This window comes from Lissotriton helveticus, chromosome 3_1, assembly GCF_964261635.1.
Source record: "Lissotriton helveticus chromosome 3_1, aLisHel1.1, whole genome shotgun sequence".
Taxonomy (NCBI): Eukaryota; Metazoa; Chordata; class Amphibia; order Caudata; family Salamandridae; genus Lissotriton; species Lissotriton helveticus.
The window spans coordinates 2100202769-2100217985 of NC_136061.1; the positions used below are offsets into that span (position 1 = coordinate 2100202769).

Sequence of the window (15217 nt, forward strand, 5' to 3'; positions counted from 1 at the left end):
TTGAGCCTTCCTCGACAGCCTCCAAGATTCTGATATGGATACCTCAGCTACACCCGCCACTAAAGGCACAATACCACCATGACAGGAAGACCTACAGTACAGGCAGGCAGGCAGGCTACAGGATGAGGACTTTCACACTCAAAGCAGGAAGAAAAGAGTGACCAGAGCAGTGGTTGACCTCACGCAGTACTCTGGGCGGGATAAGTCTCGCTCATCACTGAGAACTTTCTGGACCTGGATTGCAACAACACCAATCATTGATGTTACCCATGGCCTGCTGTCCGAGGCAATGGCTGAGTAGCCAATGTCACTGTTTTTGCTTCTGAATTTACTCTGTATGTCATATGTTGTTCGCAATGTTGTGAAGTTTACCTGATTTGACCCACACTGACTCCTGAATCCTCCGAGATACAATCCGCCTGTTAACTAGTTGCATTGAACCCTTCCCTTCCCTTACCCCGGGTGGGCCCCTGACCCGGTCCCGGCTTAATGTGCCATACAGTCCTTCCGCCTTTTCATTCTTCAGAGGGCTATGGCACAGCACTGACATCTTGCACTTTTGACGGCCCTCCCCAACTGAGGGATGGTGCATACTTTACACTCAGATGAGTTTACTGACCCGCACCCCCTCTCTCCACGTGGGGCAACACAGCCCCACAGTTGTGCTCCCTGCAGGCTTCAGTTTAGCCTAGTCTTTCATTTACGGCTGCCCCCGGCAGACCTGCACTGACATAGATACTGGTCTCTCACTTCCCTCACCCCGGGGACTCACAGGTTCCTGGAATTCGAGCGTCTCTGAGGTTTCGACTTGCTGACCAAAGTTACCTTTCCCCACCTTAGAGGGACCTAGGGTTCCCTTCTTGCAAACTCTTCCTTCCAACCCTCATCTCCTTATCTCTCCTGCCTTGTTCCATTGTACAGACCTCCTACTTCACCACCTCTCCCCCCCACACCTCCACTGCTCACTGAAACCCATGCTCTCCTTTGAGTCCTCTTCCTCAGCCACCCCAAACTACTCAAAGGCACAGGCTCACTCCTTTCCACTACTTGAGTGACCCCTCCATTGCTCCCATTAGAGCAAGACCACTAACCGTATTGCCACGCAGAACAAACAGGTGCTCCACCCTCTCCTCCTGATCATGCCATTACAATCCCCAACCTCTCTGCTGCTGTGCTATACTTATCTACCCACACAATATCTCCTGCTATCACTACTATTCTCTGACTTCATACATAGCCCCTATGTCATGGTGACAAAGCCTTTGACTGTTCTATCATGGAATGTACATTAAGTGCAAGAAACTGCTTGCATATTTGAATTCTAAATATGCAGATGTTCTCCTATTGCAGGAAACCCACTTTAATAGTGCAGAAGTAGACAAACTCGAGTGGGACTGGGTGGGCAAGGTTATACATAGCAGCCGCTAGCCTCAAGTGGATGATGGCAAGGCTACCATGTCTAGGAAGTGTGGGGTGACTATTCTGCTGCGCAAAACTCTCCCTTGCACAGTGCTCAAAACATGGAGCAACCCGAAAGACTGATATGCTTTTACAAGACTCAAACAAAATTAATGACAGGGTGATGAGCATGGGCTCGTGTATGCCCACTAAAGTTTCATTCATCCTTTGACTGAACCATATCCTGACTGAATATAGTACCTTACCTGTGCTCATTGGAGATGACTGAAGTCTGGCCCCTGATGCTATCATGGTTTGCACGGGACAGATCAATGTGGCCAACAATGCTGATAGGGCAATCATGCATGACGTTTTGCCTGACCTGGGACTTCTAGATGGTTGGCACCTCCTTCACCCATTTGAGATGGAGTTCATCTACGTCTCCCTGTGCATGGTACTCTATCTAGATTGTATTACTTTCTCCTCTACCACTCCCTAGTCTGAATGGTCAAGGATGACATGGTCCTGGAAGGCTCACTCTCAGAACACTCTGCAACATGTTTAATGGTTTACCTGAGACTGATAAAAACCAATCCGCAGTCTATGGCACCTGAACGCCTCCCACTACTAGATGCATTCGAACTAGTTCCTGCTATCGCACCTTCCAAAATACATAGACCATAACACTGGGTGGGTCGCAGCTGGAAAGGCACCATTAGGGGGCAACTAATGCGCAATGCCGCTCCATGCAACAAGCAAAGAGTGGGTCAACAGGTCTCTCTATTAAGTCTGCGTCCAGGAGTCTCACTTGACTATACTCAGCCCACCACTCCGATACCTAGCTGGCCTAGCTGATGAAGGGTGTTACCCAGAAACTGGTCAAATCTTTAATAACGCTTTTACCTCTGTTGCATGGTTTAATGTATTAGGAGGTGCACTAGCCTTCTGCATTACTGCGTGTTGCAGGGTGCAGTTAGGCCTCATCCCTACTTGTTCCCCCTTGTTCCCTCTTACCTGAGGTTTGCGGGGGTACGGGTTCTCTCTCTGCCTCCTTCAGATCGCGTCCCCTCCTCTCTCGAGGCCTTGTAATCCTGTGTTGGCACAGACTCAGGCACCATCTTTGGTGGGCGGTCTAGTTGTTGACCGACTGGACCTAGACACTCCCCTACTTAATGTGAGCCGCGTTGCGGACGAGCTGCGGACTCCAGCGGGTTAGTAACGGGCTGTGACCCTCCTGCTGTGAACACTTGCTGCTATTTGCTGTCAGGTCAGGTTTTAACATACTATGGCTAATTTGCACACTTTTAAAATATTTAATAATGCTTTTATCTCTGTTGCATGTTTTAATTCTGGAGAAAGAAGTCCAGAAGCAACTCTCCAACTTCTTGGAATCCAACAATTGCCTGCATGACTCCCAATCTGGGTTTAGATCCGGATACAGCACTGAGGCAGCACTATTGGAAGTTGCTGACACTTTACGGATAGCATTAGACCAGGGAAACTCTGCAATGCTTGTGCTGTTAGATTTATCCGCAGCTTTCGACACAGTACCTTATCGGATTCTGCTTAAGTAATTGGGAGTTAGGGGCACCACACAGGCCTGGTTCAAGTCATTTTTGGAGGACAGATCCCAGCAGGTCCTTCTTTGACCCTACATCTCCTCAGCAAACCCCCTCGCTTGTGAGGTTCCCCAAGGGTCTGCTCTGAGTCCGACATTATTTAATGTCTATTTGGCCCCCCTCGCAAAGGTAGTTGAGCAATGGGGTGTTAAAGTGGTATCCTACGCTGACGATACCCAACTGGTGTTCCCCTTCAAAGAACAGTCGGAGGCAGCCTTTGTCAAGTTTAAGCTCTGCCTGACTAATATCGCAGCTTGGATGACAATGCTGACAAGATGGAGGCACTGTTTTTCAACCAATCTGCTCCTCTATCTTCTGAGATTTGATGGCCGCCAGAGCTCAACCCTCCACCAATTTCTGTAGAGTCTATCAGGAACTTGGGTGTCAAATTTGATACGACCTTGTCATTTAAAGCCCAGATCAGTCAAGTCTCCTCAGCCTGCTTTTGGAAGCTGGGAGCCCTGCGGAGATTTCTCCATCTCCTACCCATGAAGTGCCATAAGACGATGGTCCATACGCTGGTTACGTCTCAGCTCTACTACTCTCAGTCTTTATATTTGTCTGCCGGCTTATTTGATCCATAGATTGCAGATCGTCCAGAACGCAGTTGCAAGACTTATTAGGAAAGTTCCCTTCTGGCATCACATCTCCCCTCACCTGCGGAGCCTCCGATGGCTACCTGTTTGAAGGAGAATTGAATTTAAGGTTCTGTCTGTTGCCTTTAGAGCCATTAGAAATCGAGGACGTGGCTACTTGAAACAGAGACTGCAGCACTATCACACTTACAGGGCTTAGATCCAATCATTAGAATCTGCTCAAGATCCCCTGGTTCTCTAGGGTTAGGCTGGGTGGACGTGCTTCTTCAGTGCGACCCACCGCTCTCTGGTACTCCATACCTCTCCATCTTTGCATGCTGGAGTAAGAGTCGACGTCCAGGAAGGTCCTGAAAACTTGACTGTTTAGTCTTTCTTTGTCTTTTCCCTACTCCCCTGTTTGTCAGTCCACCTAGCCCCGGGACACCTCCGTCGGAGGTAGCTTTGCGCTCTACAAATACCCTATTTTTATTAATATTATTATTGTAATATAGGCCACACCTTGAGAAGGCCAAAATGGAGCTTAATGCTCTTTTCACATTTAAGGCGTAGCATGTACACCACAGGCTGCAATCCCGCCACTATTAACAAGGCAAAAGGACCAGCAGATTGCTGGCCACATAGCTGCAATAATGGATGGTGATGGTGGCCATATCATCCATCAGAAACCGTGCCAGTCAAACTGTCAGACAGACTCAGGGAAGAGTTGCCACTACCTTGCTACACGATAACGCTTCATGACACCTCAGACGCCCCCACAATGATCAGTCACAAACTCTGTTTTCTCTCCACGTTGCGGACCAAGGTCAAGCTATGCATTCTCCGCCACTGGCGCTCCCTGTTTAAACACACACATAAACACACACATATGGAATGGCTACCCGAGATGTTCAAAACACCCTTGTATGATAGCCTCATTTGCAAGCTGATGTATAAACTTGAGATCTACCTACAGATCTGGGCTCCATTTCTGAATGACGACACATGACCACACCCAGTCCTGTGTGTCTGAGATCCTTACATATTAAATGTGCCATTGCATGCAGGTCCGCCCCCCCACTCGCGGTATTATGTGGGGATCCCTGCCTAGACAACAGCACTATCCAAAATGTTGTCACACACCTAATAAGGAGGACTCTATGCATGTACACCCACATGGGATGAAGCACGACACCTCTGGCAGATATTGTGGCTCACAGCAGACCTACTCATCTATTGTACTTGATCCTCAGGATGCAAAGACACCCGGGTAAGTCCCCCTCCATTGTCCTTTTCTCCCTTCTACTGAGGCCACCCCCCAAACCCACCTTTCAAAAGTTTTCACTTCATATTATGGGTTTTTTGCGACACCCGCGGCCATGACTGACTGGCTATTATTATACAATGCATTATCACACTAGCTCTGTATTTGTAGCTGTACTTCTGAACATTAAAAAAGATACAAAAAGACCACAGGAAACACGAGGTCATTCAAAGTCCAACGGCAGGTACAACTTTCCAGTGGAAATAGTTTTACTGCATGGTTGTGCTATTATCCTGGGCACCTTTTATGCCTGCTCTTAGATTGACTTCAGACTCTACATGTCCCCTGAGAGTTCAACTTTAGGACTATTGGTCCTTTTTATTATTATTATTATTATTGAGTTTTGTATAGCGTGGACTTGACCCGAAGGCATCAGAGCTCTTCACAGAGTTAGCACAGCTGCAGTTACAAGAGCTACATCAGGGCAAACACCAGTGCCTAGTAACAGCATGACAAGGAGTACACGAAAGACAGCAGGACATGTGTATGGTAGCAGCAATTACACAAGACTACATGAAAAACAAATAACAGGACTTAGGAACAATGTAAAAGAGGTCTCCGATAGACAGTCGGGTATGTGAACCGTATAGCAGCAATTACACGAGTGACAGAGTTCAAAGGGATGCATAGTAACCATACACAAAGAGGTATCCTTATAGACAGTAGGATATGCAAACAATTTAGTTCTGAGGTAGATATGGAGGGAGTGCAGAGGTGGGGAGAGTGGAGTCACAGCTTTGTCCAGGGCAGGGGCACTCCAGTTTAGAAGGAGGGCGCGGGGAGGTTGGTAGAAACCCCCAGCACAAATGTTTACAATTGTGGGAACCGACGGAAAGGTCAGGCATTTCTTAAGAGGGTTATAGTGAATTAAATTGCATAAAGAGGCGTCAGAAGAGAAGATCCACGTGCACTAGAATAGCAGAGTCAACAGCAGACACCACGTCTGCGGCAAGACGAGGAGAGCGAGAACCGGAAGTGATCAACACGTTTCAAATCGGCCCATCTTTGTGGTTTACAAAAAGGTAGTGGGCGGGGGGACAACTAAAGAACACAGCTAGAAATTGGGAAGATAGGCACGGGTAATGTGCACTCAACGCCGAACAGGGAAACAGATAAATATTTAACAGAGTAACGAAAATAGAGTTAAATAGAAAATAGGACTTAAAAAACTGGAGTGACTTAAAAAAAAAGAACTCATACATGCATGGGAATGAGAATGGCATGTAGGGCACTTTGCAGGGCCTTCAGTAATGCGACTGGGAGCTTGAGATACTGACTGAATAGGGATTCTGTGCTCTCTGGTAATTCAATATATCTGCTGCACCCAGAGAGGACTGCCACCTACAGCAGGCCATGTCTCAGGGTGAAATAGTGGCTGCAACAAGAGAAATAGCCAGGGGAATCAGAATAGGAATTACAGGCTTCCCTAATAATTCTTTATTTCTAAGCGGCTCCTCTGGACCCTTCACCTCCACCTCCGTTGTCCCCTCGAGATACCTACATACAGGAGCGTCTCCTCCATTGGAGCGGAGCAGCATCGTCCCACTTAAGTTACCCCCAAAGATGAAATATAAAATGGCAATATATTACCATTTTATTTTTCATCCTCCCCCTCAGAACTGAGCGTAAGGACGGGGGGCGGGGCCGCTGCTGAATGACAACATCAGGGAGGAGGGTGGGCTGTTTCTGCACTTTTCAAAGTGCGCATGTCCCTTTAGCCGACCGCCTTGCGATGGCCAGCCAGACATGCGCACTTTGAAACCTCTAGCCCAGCTGTTTTAAGACAGCTAGGTTAAAGTAAGTGCCGGCCTCCAGGGTGCTTGGGAGTGCGGAGCGAGGCCGCTCAGTCTAATCAGGGCGCTGCTGTCACAGCACGAGAGCAGCGCCAGGATTAGTGCCGTACTGCAGATTGTGGTTCACAAGAGGTCTGGAGTTTCGGTTCAGGTAAGTTTAAAAAAAAATACTTGTGAGTACACCAGTTGTAACCTTCCCGTAGATGGCAGCCGCCACTGCCTACATACCAGGTATCAGTCACTTCAGGGGCGGAATTCCCGGGCATAAGTACGAGGTTTCCAGAAGGAGGCCTTGAATAGAGTTTCCAGCAGGGCTTCAAGTGGAATTAAAAAGGTGAGGGTGTTAAAAAGATGTGGCCTACCAGGCATAATTCATTCACATATCGAGCCTTATTGAACAAATATTGACTATATTCAGAAGCTAACAAGATTTTGTAAACAGTTTTATTACACTAGTTTGCAGGTCCATTTACAATAAAACAAGGTAGATTTAAAAGTAAGTAGGGACTAAACTCCTTACTATCACTACCCTTTGATCATCAAGGATACCTTGAACGGGCAACCTGCAGGTGGGTAGAATCACAGGGGTGCCCCAGACCCACCAAAAGATGTGATCCAGAGCACTGGACATGAGGTTCTGACTTGACCCAAATATTGTGGTGTTAAAATGTGAGCCGGGCTCCCGGCACAGTGGTATTTCCCTTGGGCCTGAAGGGCAGAAATAGAGGCCCCCCCAGGGACCTGTTCCAATGCCCATTTATTCTCTTTGTCAGGGCTCAGCTTTGGCAGGCAGTACCCATCCAGGGCGTTGGTACCCAGGATCCAGGTGAAACAGGACCAGGGATTTCCCCACGGTTCAGAATCTATCTCTCAGCTACACAGTTTTTAGCTTTTTCAATGCACAGCAACTCTGCAATATACAACAAGATTTGTCAGTGGTGTGGTGGAGAAGAAAACATGTGGGAATCCACAAATCTATTGTGGCAGGCACAACCTGGCGTGCTATAGGTGTCCTCACTCACTAAGAGCTGCACAAGAAAGGTCGTTTTGGAAAGCAACCGAGACACTTTGTCTTAGCCCTGTTGCAACACTGACCACTGTACACTATGCGTCACCACCGTCCTTAACTGGAAATGTATGACATTTGCACGGTTTGTGTGATCGCTGTTGAAACCACGATTTATTACACCATTGACCGGGAAATTACAATATTTGTCAGTGTGAGCAGCCCTTTATTGAAAGAGGATGTGTTTTCATAACACTGGCAGAGCTCCAGGGAGTTATAAGAAGATTCTAGACAGTCATGTCCAGATAACAATTGATCAAAAAGTACAGTGTGCCCAATTATTTGGTAGGTGTTTTCAAAGGGAATTTGGCATAACATTCGAAAACAGACGCCTCTGAAAACATTGACAAGACAAAAAAAGACACCAGCAGCAGTCATTTCTTGAGACAGAGAGAAATAATAAATATTAAAGAATATTTCTGCAATTGTATTTTATTGAAGATGAAAATGAAAGTGAAAAATATGATCGCGGTGGGAGTCAAAGATGAGTGAGGGGGCGGGGTAGGAGCTAAAGTTAAGATTTTACCATAAGTTCCAATACACCATATGTTTTCGAAGGTGAACATAAGATGTAAATGAGAAACTGAATAACAATGTGGACAGGCATTGTTTTGGTTGAGAGAGCAACATTGTACATTATGTACACGACACTACACAGAGGAAAAAAGGAAAAAAAGGGAGACTCCTGGTAGTTTGTTCAAATGTGCAACATATATTTTAAAACGCAGTTCATACAAAACAGTTATATTAGCACTGTAAGCATTAAATGCAAAGGCAACCCTAAGAGACTTGGTGCATGGTGTGCTCGTGACATGAAAAGTGACGGCGCAAGTGAGAAAAACAGCAAAAGGCGCAGTGTGACAAAGTGATAAAGGATATATGTACAAAATAATTGGTTCAAAATGAAAGGTTATTTTCAGTGATTGATCATGGTTTAAAGCAATTTTGTGATCCAAAGTTGAATACGCGCCGGTAAAATGTTCGACGGCGTTTCGATCCTATTTATTCAGGATCATCTTCAGGACCGGGAGGCCAATTTAGAGGTGCTGAGGGCTGAGAGGCTCGCAAGCCATACCTCCCTGGATCCCCTGGGTGTCTAATTTTCAGAAATGTGTGGGTTTGGTAGGTTTCCCTAGCTGGCCTCCGAACACGGGGCCAAAAACCCAGGTCACCCCCCTTGCAAAACCAGGTTGTTTTGTGATAGGCAATTTTGATGTCACCTCAATAGGTTTTGGGCCCTTGCCTGTCCTGGGTACTTGGGCCTCCCACACGAGTGAGGCACCATTTTTAATCGGGAGACCTGGGGGAACACTGGGTGGTAAGAAATTTGTGTCAGCCCAGTGATGCCACAACTTTCCCACACAAAAATGTATGGAAAAAGTGATTTTTTTCAGCTAAATTTGAGGTATGCAACGTGTTCTGGGTAAGAAAACGTTGGGGGATCCACGTAAGCCATTCCTCCCTGGAATCCCCTGGATGTCTAGTTTTCAGAAATGTGTGGGTTTGGTAGTTTTCCCTAGCTGGCCGCTGAGCACAGGGCCAAATACCCAGGTGTCACCCTTGAAAAACCAGGTTGTTTTGTGATAGGCAATTTTGATGTCGCCTCAATACGTTTTGGGCCCTTACCTGTTGCGGGTACTTGGGCCTCCCAGAAGAGGGGGGGACCATTTTTATCAGGAGACCTGGGAGAACACTGGGTGGTAGGAAATTTTTGTCAGCCCGGTGATGCCACAACTTTCCCAAGCAAAAATGTGTGAGAAAAGTGATTTTCCAGTAAAATTTGAGGTTTGCAGTGGATTCTGGGTAAGAAAAAGTTGGGGGATCCACGCAAGCTATACCTCCTCCGTGTCTAGTTTTAAAAAATGTATAGGTTAGCTAGGTTTCTCTAGGTGGCGGCAGAGCTAGTGTTCAAAAACTACAGCCAGGCACTTTGCAAAAAAGGGTCATTTTTCACTGTGAAAATGTGGTGTGCCAAACTTGCGTTTTGGTCCATTTTCTGTTACGGGCACTAGGACTACCAACACAAGTGAGGTACCATCTTTCTCGGAAGACTTTGGGGAACGCGGGGTGGGTGGATTCTGGGTAACAGAACTTGGTGAGAGCCAGTCACATTACTCCATCCTGGATTCCCCTGGGAGTCTAGTTTTCAAAAATGTATAGGTTTGCTAGGTTTCCTTGGGTGCCGGCAGAGCTAGGGTTAAAAAACTACAGCTAGGCACTTAGCAAAAAAAAGGGTAATTTTTCACTGTGAAAACGTGGTGTGCCCACCTTGCGTTTCTGGCCGTTTCCTGTTGTGGGCACTAGGCCTACCCACAAGAGTGAGGCACCATTTTTCTCAGAAGACTTTGGGAAACGCGTGGTGGGTGGAATTTTGTGGATCCACGCTGATTCCAGAACTTTTCACCACAAAAATGTGAGGAAAATGTGTTTTTTTGGACTCAGTTTTAGGTTTGCAAAGGATTCTGGGTAACAGAACCTAGCGAGAGCCAGTCAAGACACCCCTTCCTGGATTATCCTGGATGTCTAGTTTTCAAAAATGTATAGGCTTGCTAGGTTTCCCTAGGTGCAGGCAGAGCTAGGTTTCAAAAACTACAGCTAGGCACTTTGCAAAAAAAGAGTCACTTTTCATTGTGAAAATGTGGTGTATCCATGTTGCGTTTTGAGCCATTTCCTGTCGTGGGCACACGGCCTACCCACACAAGTGAGGTACCATTTTTATCGGGAGACTTAGGGTAACACAGAAGTGTAGAACAACTGTTATTACCTATTGACTTGTGACTTTTGATGCATTTCCGCCTTCCAAATGAAAGACAATGTGTAAAAAATAAGTCATTTTGAAAAAAGACCTATAATTCTCGTGCTAGTATGGGTACTCCCAATTTCGGGAATGTCCAAATATGTACTGTTTCTAAACTCTAGCAGTGAAGGGCATTAATAAATATGTTGTACATTATGGCATATGCTATTGCATGTGTAAAAAAATGTTTTTATTATTGGGGCCAATGGAATTATGTGATTCTGTGGTTGCAGCACTTTCCGCATAATTAGAGATTTGCCACTTTTGCCACAGAAGCCATCGTGTGTGTACATTTCAACACAAAAATTTAGTTTCTAGCTCAAACAGATCAAAGGCTACTAAAAATATTGCAATGTGTGTTCCAGCGCTGTGGAAAGTGCTCCGCAAATTTTTACTGGGCATCCTGCATTTACTTATTGCTGTTTGGAAGTTAAATTTGTACTAATGAATGCTTTTTACCCATGCAGTGTTATCGTGTGAAAAAAGAAAAAAAAAGAAAGAAGTAAAACTATCACAAAAAGTGCTGCATTACTCCACATAATTTGCTTTTTCTCTGTACATAATTTAATCAGCCGTACCGCGTAATTAACTCTGTTTATTAAGTAAATATTGTATGACTATGGTAAGAGTAAAGGTTGGGTGAGGATGTTGTGGGTAGGAGCCAAGGTTCACGTCTTACTGTGACCGATGAATTTCACTTATTTGTAGATTTTGTGCTGAGCCAATATCCCATACCACCAATATCTCATACCCTTCAAACATGGCTCCTTTTCCAATTTTTATATAATGCAAAAGGCTTGAACACAGATAGTGGACTGAGTATCTTTTTAGACAAAAAAATGACAAAAGGAAATACAAGTAAATGCTAAGTGATGCAATGTTCCAGGGAAATATTTCTACCATGTATATTTCTTGGATCTTTGCATCACTTGACAATTATTGCCATTCCCCTTTAACATTATTTTTCTTCATAGACCATTTATGGTCTTTGTTCAGGCCTTTTGCTGCTGTCTAATGTGTTAGATCCAACTGCAATAGCCTTAAGCATTATCTGTCCCCGATTAGATTCTCATCTAAATTTGTGAAAGTGGTGTCCACTGAAACAAGCACATTAACATAAATTAAACTTATAGGACCTAACATGGATGAGCGTGTCTTTCCTTCATTGTTTTTCACATCATAATTAGCATGATCAGTTGAAATGTGCAATGGAATAACTTTACCTGTCATGTAATCAGTGTTGGGAGCCCGTACAGGATTCCTTGTTACTTCTTCACTACCGGATGTCTCTTTACTCCTGTGCCAGACAGTCACTTTCTCAAATCTTTGCCCCCAGACCTTGTTAAAAAAAAATGAAAAGGCATTTCTTTTAATTCTTGTATTTTCTTACCATGAACTCTTTATACAAATCATAATAGCATACTTAATACACGGATATATTACATACAAGCACCTCTGTAGGACAGTGAAGAGGTTAATTGCCCATTTCAGCTCATACAATTTCCTTGTGTTGTTGAAAAATGCCTACATGAATAATGATTTAGTTTCAGCCATTTAATCTTTAATAATATATCAGAAGACAAAATAAATCAACTATACAAACACTTCTAGTGACTCTGTCTAGAATACATGGGATTCTATCATTCCTGACTAAACGTCAATCTCTGATTTGTTTATAAATCGGTGACTTGTGACGCACCCAGTCGCCGAAAGAAAAGCCGTCAGAACTCGACTATTATAAGTTATCAGAGTTGAGTTCGGATGTCACAATGCCTGCTGCAAAAGCCAGCTGCCAGGTGCAAGGCAGGTAAGGTCACGAAGCATAGTTTCAGCAGCTGTTTAAAGCAATGAAAACAGGTAATTGCATCGCTTGCTTCTGCTCTATTTTAATAGCTTACAATGGCAAGCAGAGAGTATTTATTTTTTGCACCCATTAGATAGAGAAAAGCTAGAATCTTTCTGCATGTTTCTACACATTCCAAGCTACTGCAGCTTTTTTTTGTAAACTGACTTGCATTGAATTGTTTCTAATAACTGTTTGTCACAAATATCTAACAGGTTTTTGATGTGTATAATTTTGCACTAGAGGATTTACTTTTATGATTCATTTGTGCAAACGTGCTCGCTCTTTCATATGAAAGAGCTACGCACCAAGGTTTCATGTGGTTTGTGGAAAATGTGATGGTGTGACCATCTATTATATGGAATAAAGTACCCCCTGGAGTACGTAACAAGGATATTGCAAGTCACCTCAGAGTTCCAGAACCTTATAAAGTAACTCGGACTTATGCCTCATTCCTCTATATGGTTATGGAACTTCTCAATGACTTGCAGTATCCTTATTATGTATGCCAGGACGTTCCTGATCCCTTAATTAATAAAACCTTGAGTGGCCATAATAGGCTTTTATGGCTTAAATAGAAATCTTTTGCAGACAAACAAAAGTCACCTAAGTTTTGAGTGAGCATTAGAAGTGTATTATTGCAACTATTTGACTAACCACAACATACTTAACTTTAATATCATTTATTAACCAATTTCATTAATTTCATCTTCCTTTCATTAAATGTGTGAGATCTATGCAGAGCTTTATTCCTTGGTGTATTAGTAATCTTGAAACCTTTAAAAAATGTTCTGGTGATGCCCAAACTACCTCAGTGCGGGCAAATCACAAGGTATCTTGTAATTAAGCTCCTTGAAATGTGAAGTTTGCATTCTTAGTCTCTTAGGATCTGTTATGTTGCAGCAGCATGAAAAATAATTTCATATAAAACACTTCTGTCAACAAAGCTGGTGATGTTTAAACCATTGTAATAATTTGACATGAAGTAATTCATTATTCACTGAAGCAAAATATAACGTTATGGAGCATCTTCCTGACAAAACAGAAATCTCTCACTCCATAAAAGGGGAATTCTTATAGCTTTCTCTACCAGAGAAATATCAAAAGCAAAACCAATCAGCGACAATGACACGCGACAATGAAGCGCTATGACGATCCATTGACTGGTGCACAGGGAGGCGTGTTTGCTTTTGCTATACACATTAAAACACTGATCATCTAAGCATTGCCAACACCATGTTCCATCATTTTATATGTTTACTAATACAATTAAAACATGATTGGAAATAGAAGGATACAATTAATGTCATATAGGCAGATAAGTTACCATCCAATCAATCTTATTATTGCAGTATTTGTTTGGTCCTAGAAGTGGATGTGAACTATAGGAAGACTTATGCACTAACTGACGAGCACCCAGTCGGTGCAGTGAGATTATTTTAAAGAACGGTTGTCCACCAATCCTGCAGGAATCTATTGTTTCTGACACCCAAAAGTGGTGATAAATTGTAAGTCTCCATTGATTACTCAATGCCTTAGAATTATGTTTTATTATATCTGAATTGAGAATCTCCGGTCTGCATTAAAAGTTGTTTTAGGGGACGATTATAACTTGGATTTAATTTAAATCCGACAAAATATGGCCATTATGAGTATTTATGAATGCTTTTTTGATTAAACAACACAAGCACAATATACCAGTATTTCTTGGATGAATAATACGGAGATAGTTTATCTATCTTTGCAACTATGTATTTATGTTGAAATATTGCATTAGCCACTTAATTTACTGTCACTTTTAGAACGGGTCTAAGAAGTAATGAAAAGGTGGCATGAACCTAAAGCTAAGAAAATAATACACTCTTCATGGCACTTAAGTTTTCTTCTTGAGCTATCTGTTGTTGCGGCTGGTACCAAAGAGACAGAAAGGAAATGGAAAGATTCTGTATTTAGGCTTGTATTGCTCACTTCTTTCACGTATTGTGACTAATGACTGATCTTCTAGGAAGCACGTGTTTATGTAGCAGAAAAGAAACCCACAGCTTTTATAACTTTACATTTGTTTACAATCCTGTCTGTTGTACAGGTATTTTTCCTCATGATTTCATTTATAGCTACGGACCACAATCTACTGTAACTACCTGTAGATGCCTACAATACTGTGGTGCTGGAAATCCTGTTAAAGACGAAGAATATGTTGCATCCAGTAACAATGTTTTCAAGATGGATGATTTGTGTTAAAATATGAAACCATATTTAACCAAAAAAACTCTTAGGACTTTATTACGAGTCTGACTTGTGGGGCGAGGAACTAGTGGTACTCCAACAGTCCCATTATAACCAGAGTGGCCGGGCCGCCGTGGGACCACAGCTCTGATCGCTGGTGATGTTGCAACAGTCTTGAGGCCGCAATATGCTTAGTGGGGCCGCTCCAAGCATATTATAAGTTTCCTCACCGCCACACTTTTCATGGTGTTGCGACCGCCGTAAAAAGTGTTTCAGTGAGAAAACAAAGGGAGTCTTACAGAGCCCCCTTGTGCTCTGCGCCATATGGATGCACACATGATGGCAAAACATGTGCCCCCCAGTGTGCATGCACAACAGTACCTGCACAGCATGGACTGCAGCTGCCATGCCGTGCAGGTACTGCCTTTGATGTTCCCATCGAGGTACCTATTTTATAAGCACCGCTCTGGGAATGGCAAAAGAACCGCCAGCCAGATAGGAGAAAACTCCTAATCTGGCAGGTGTTCAACCATGGGCTGAGCAGGGCGGGAGCGGCGGGAGCAGGCGGTCCCGCTCCCA

At 43.9% G+C, this 15217-nt stretch overlaps 1 protein-coding gene across 4 annotated transcripts in view; it reads right to left on the bottom strand.

Moving 5' to 3' along the window:
- Positions 1-15217, bottom strand: part of FES (FES proto-oncogene, tyrosine kinase) — a 498639-nt gene that overhangs the window by 423417 nt on the left and 60005 nt on the right. For all 4 annotated transcript variants that reach the window (XM_078683274.1, XM_078683270.1, XM_078683273.1 and 1 more), the window contains exon 2: positions 11793-11907. The gene's annotated coding sequence lies outside the window, so the exon portion shown is untranslated. The remainder of the gene's footprint in view (positions 1-11792; positions 11908-15217) is intronic.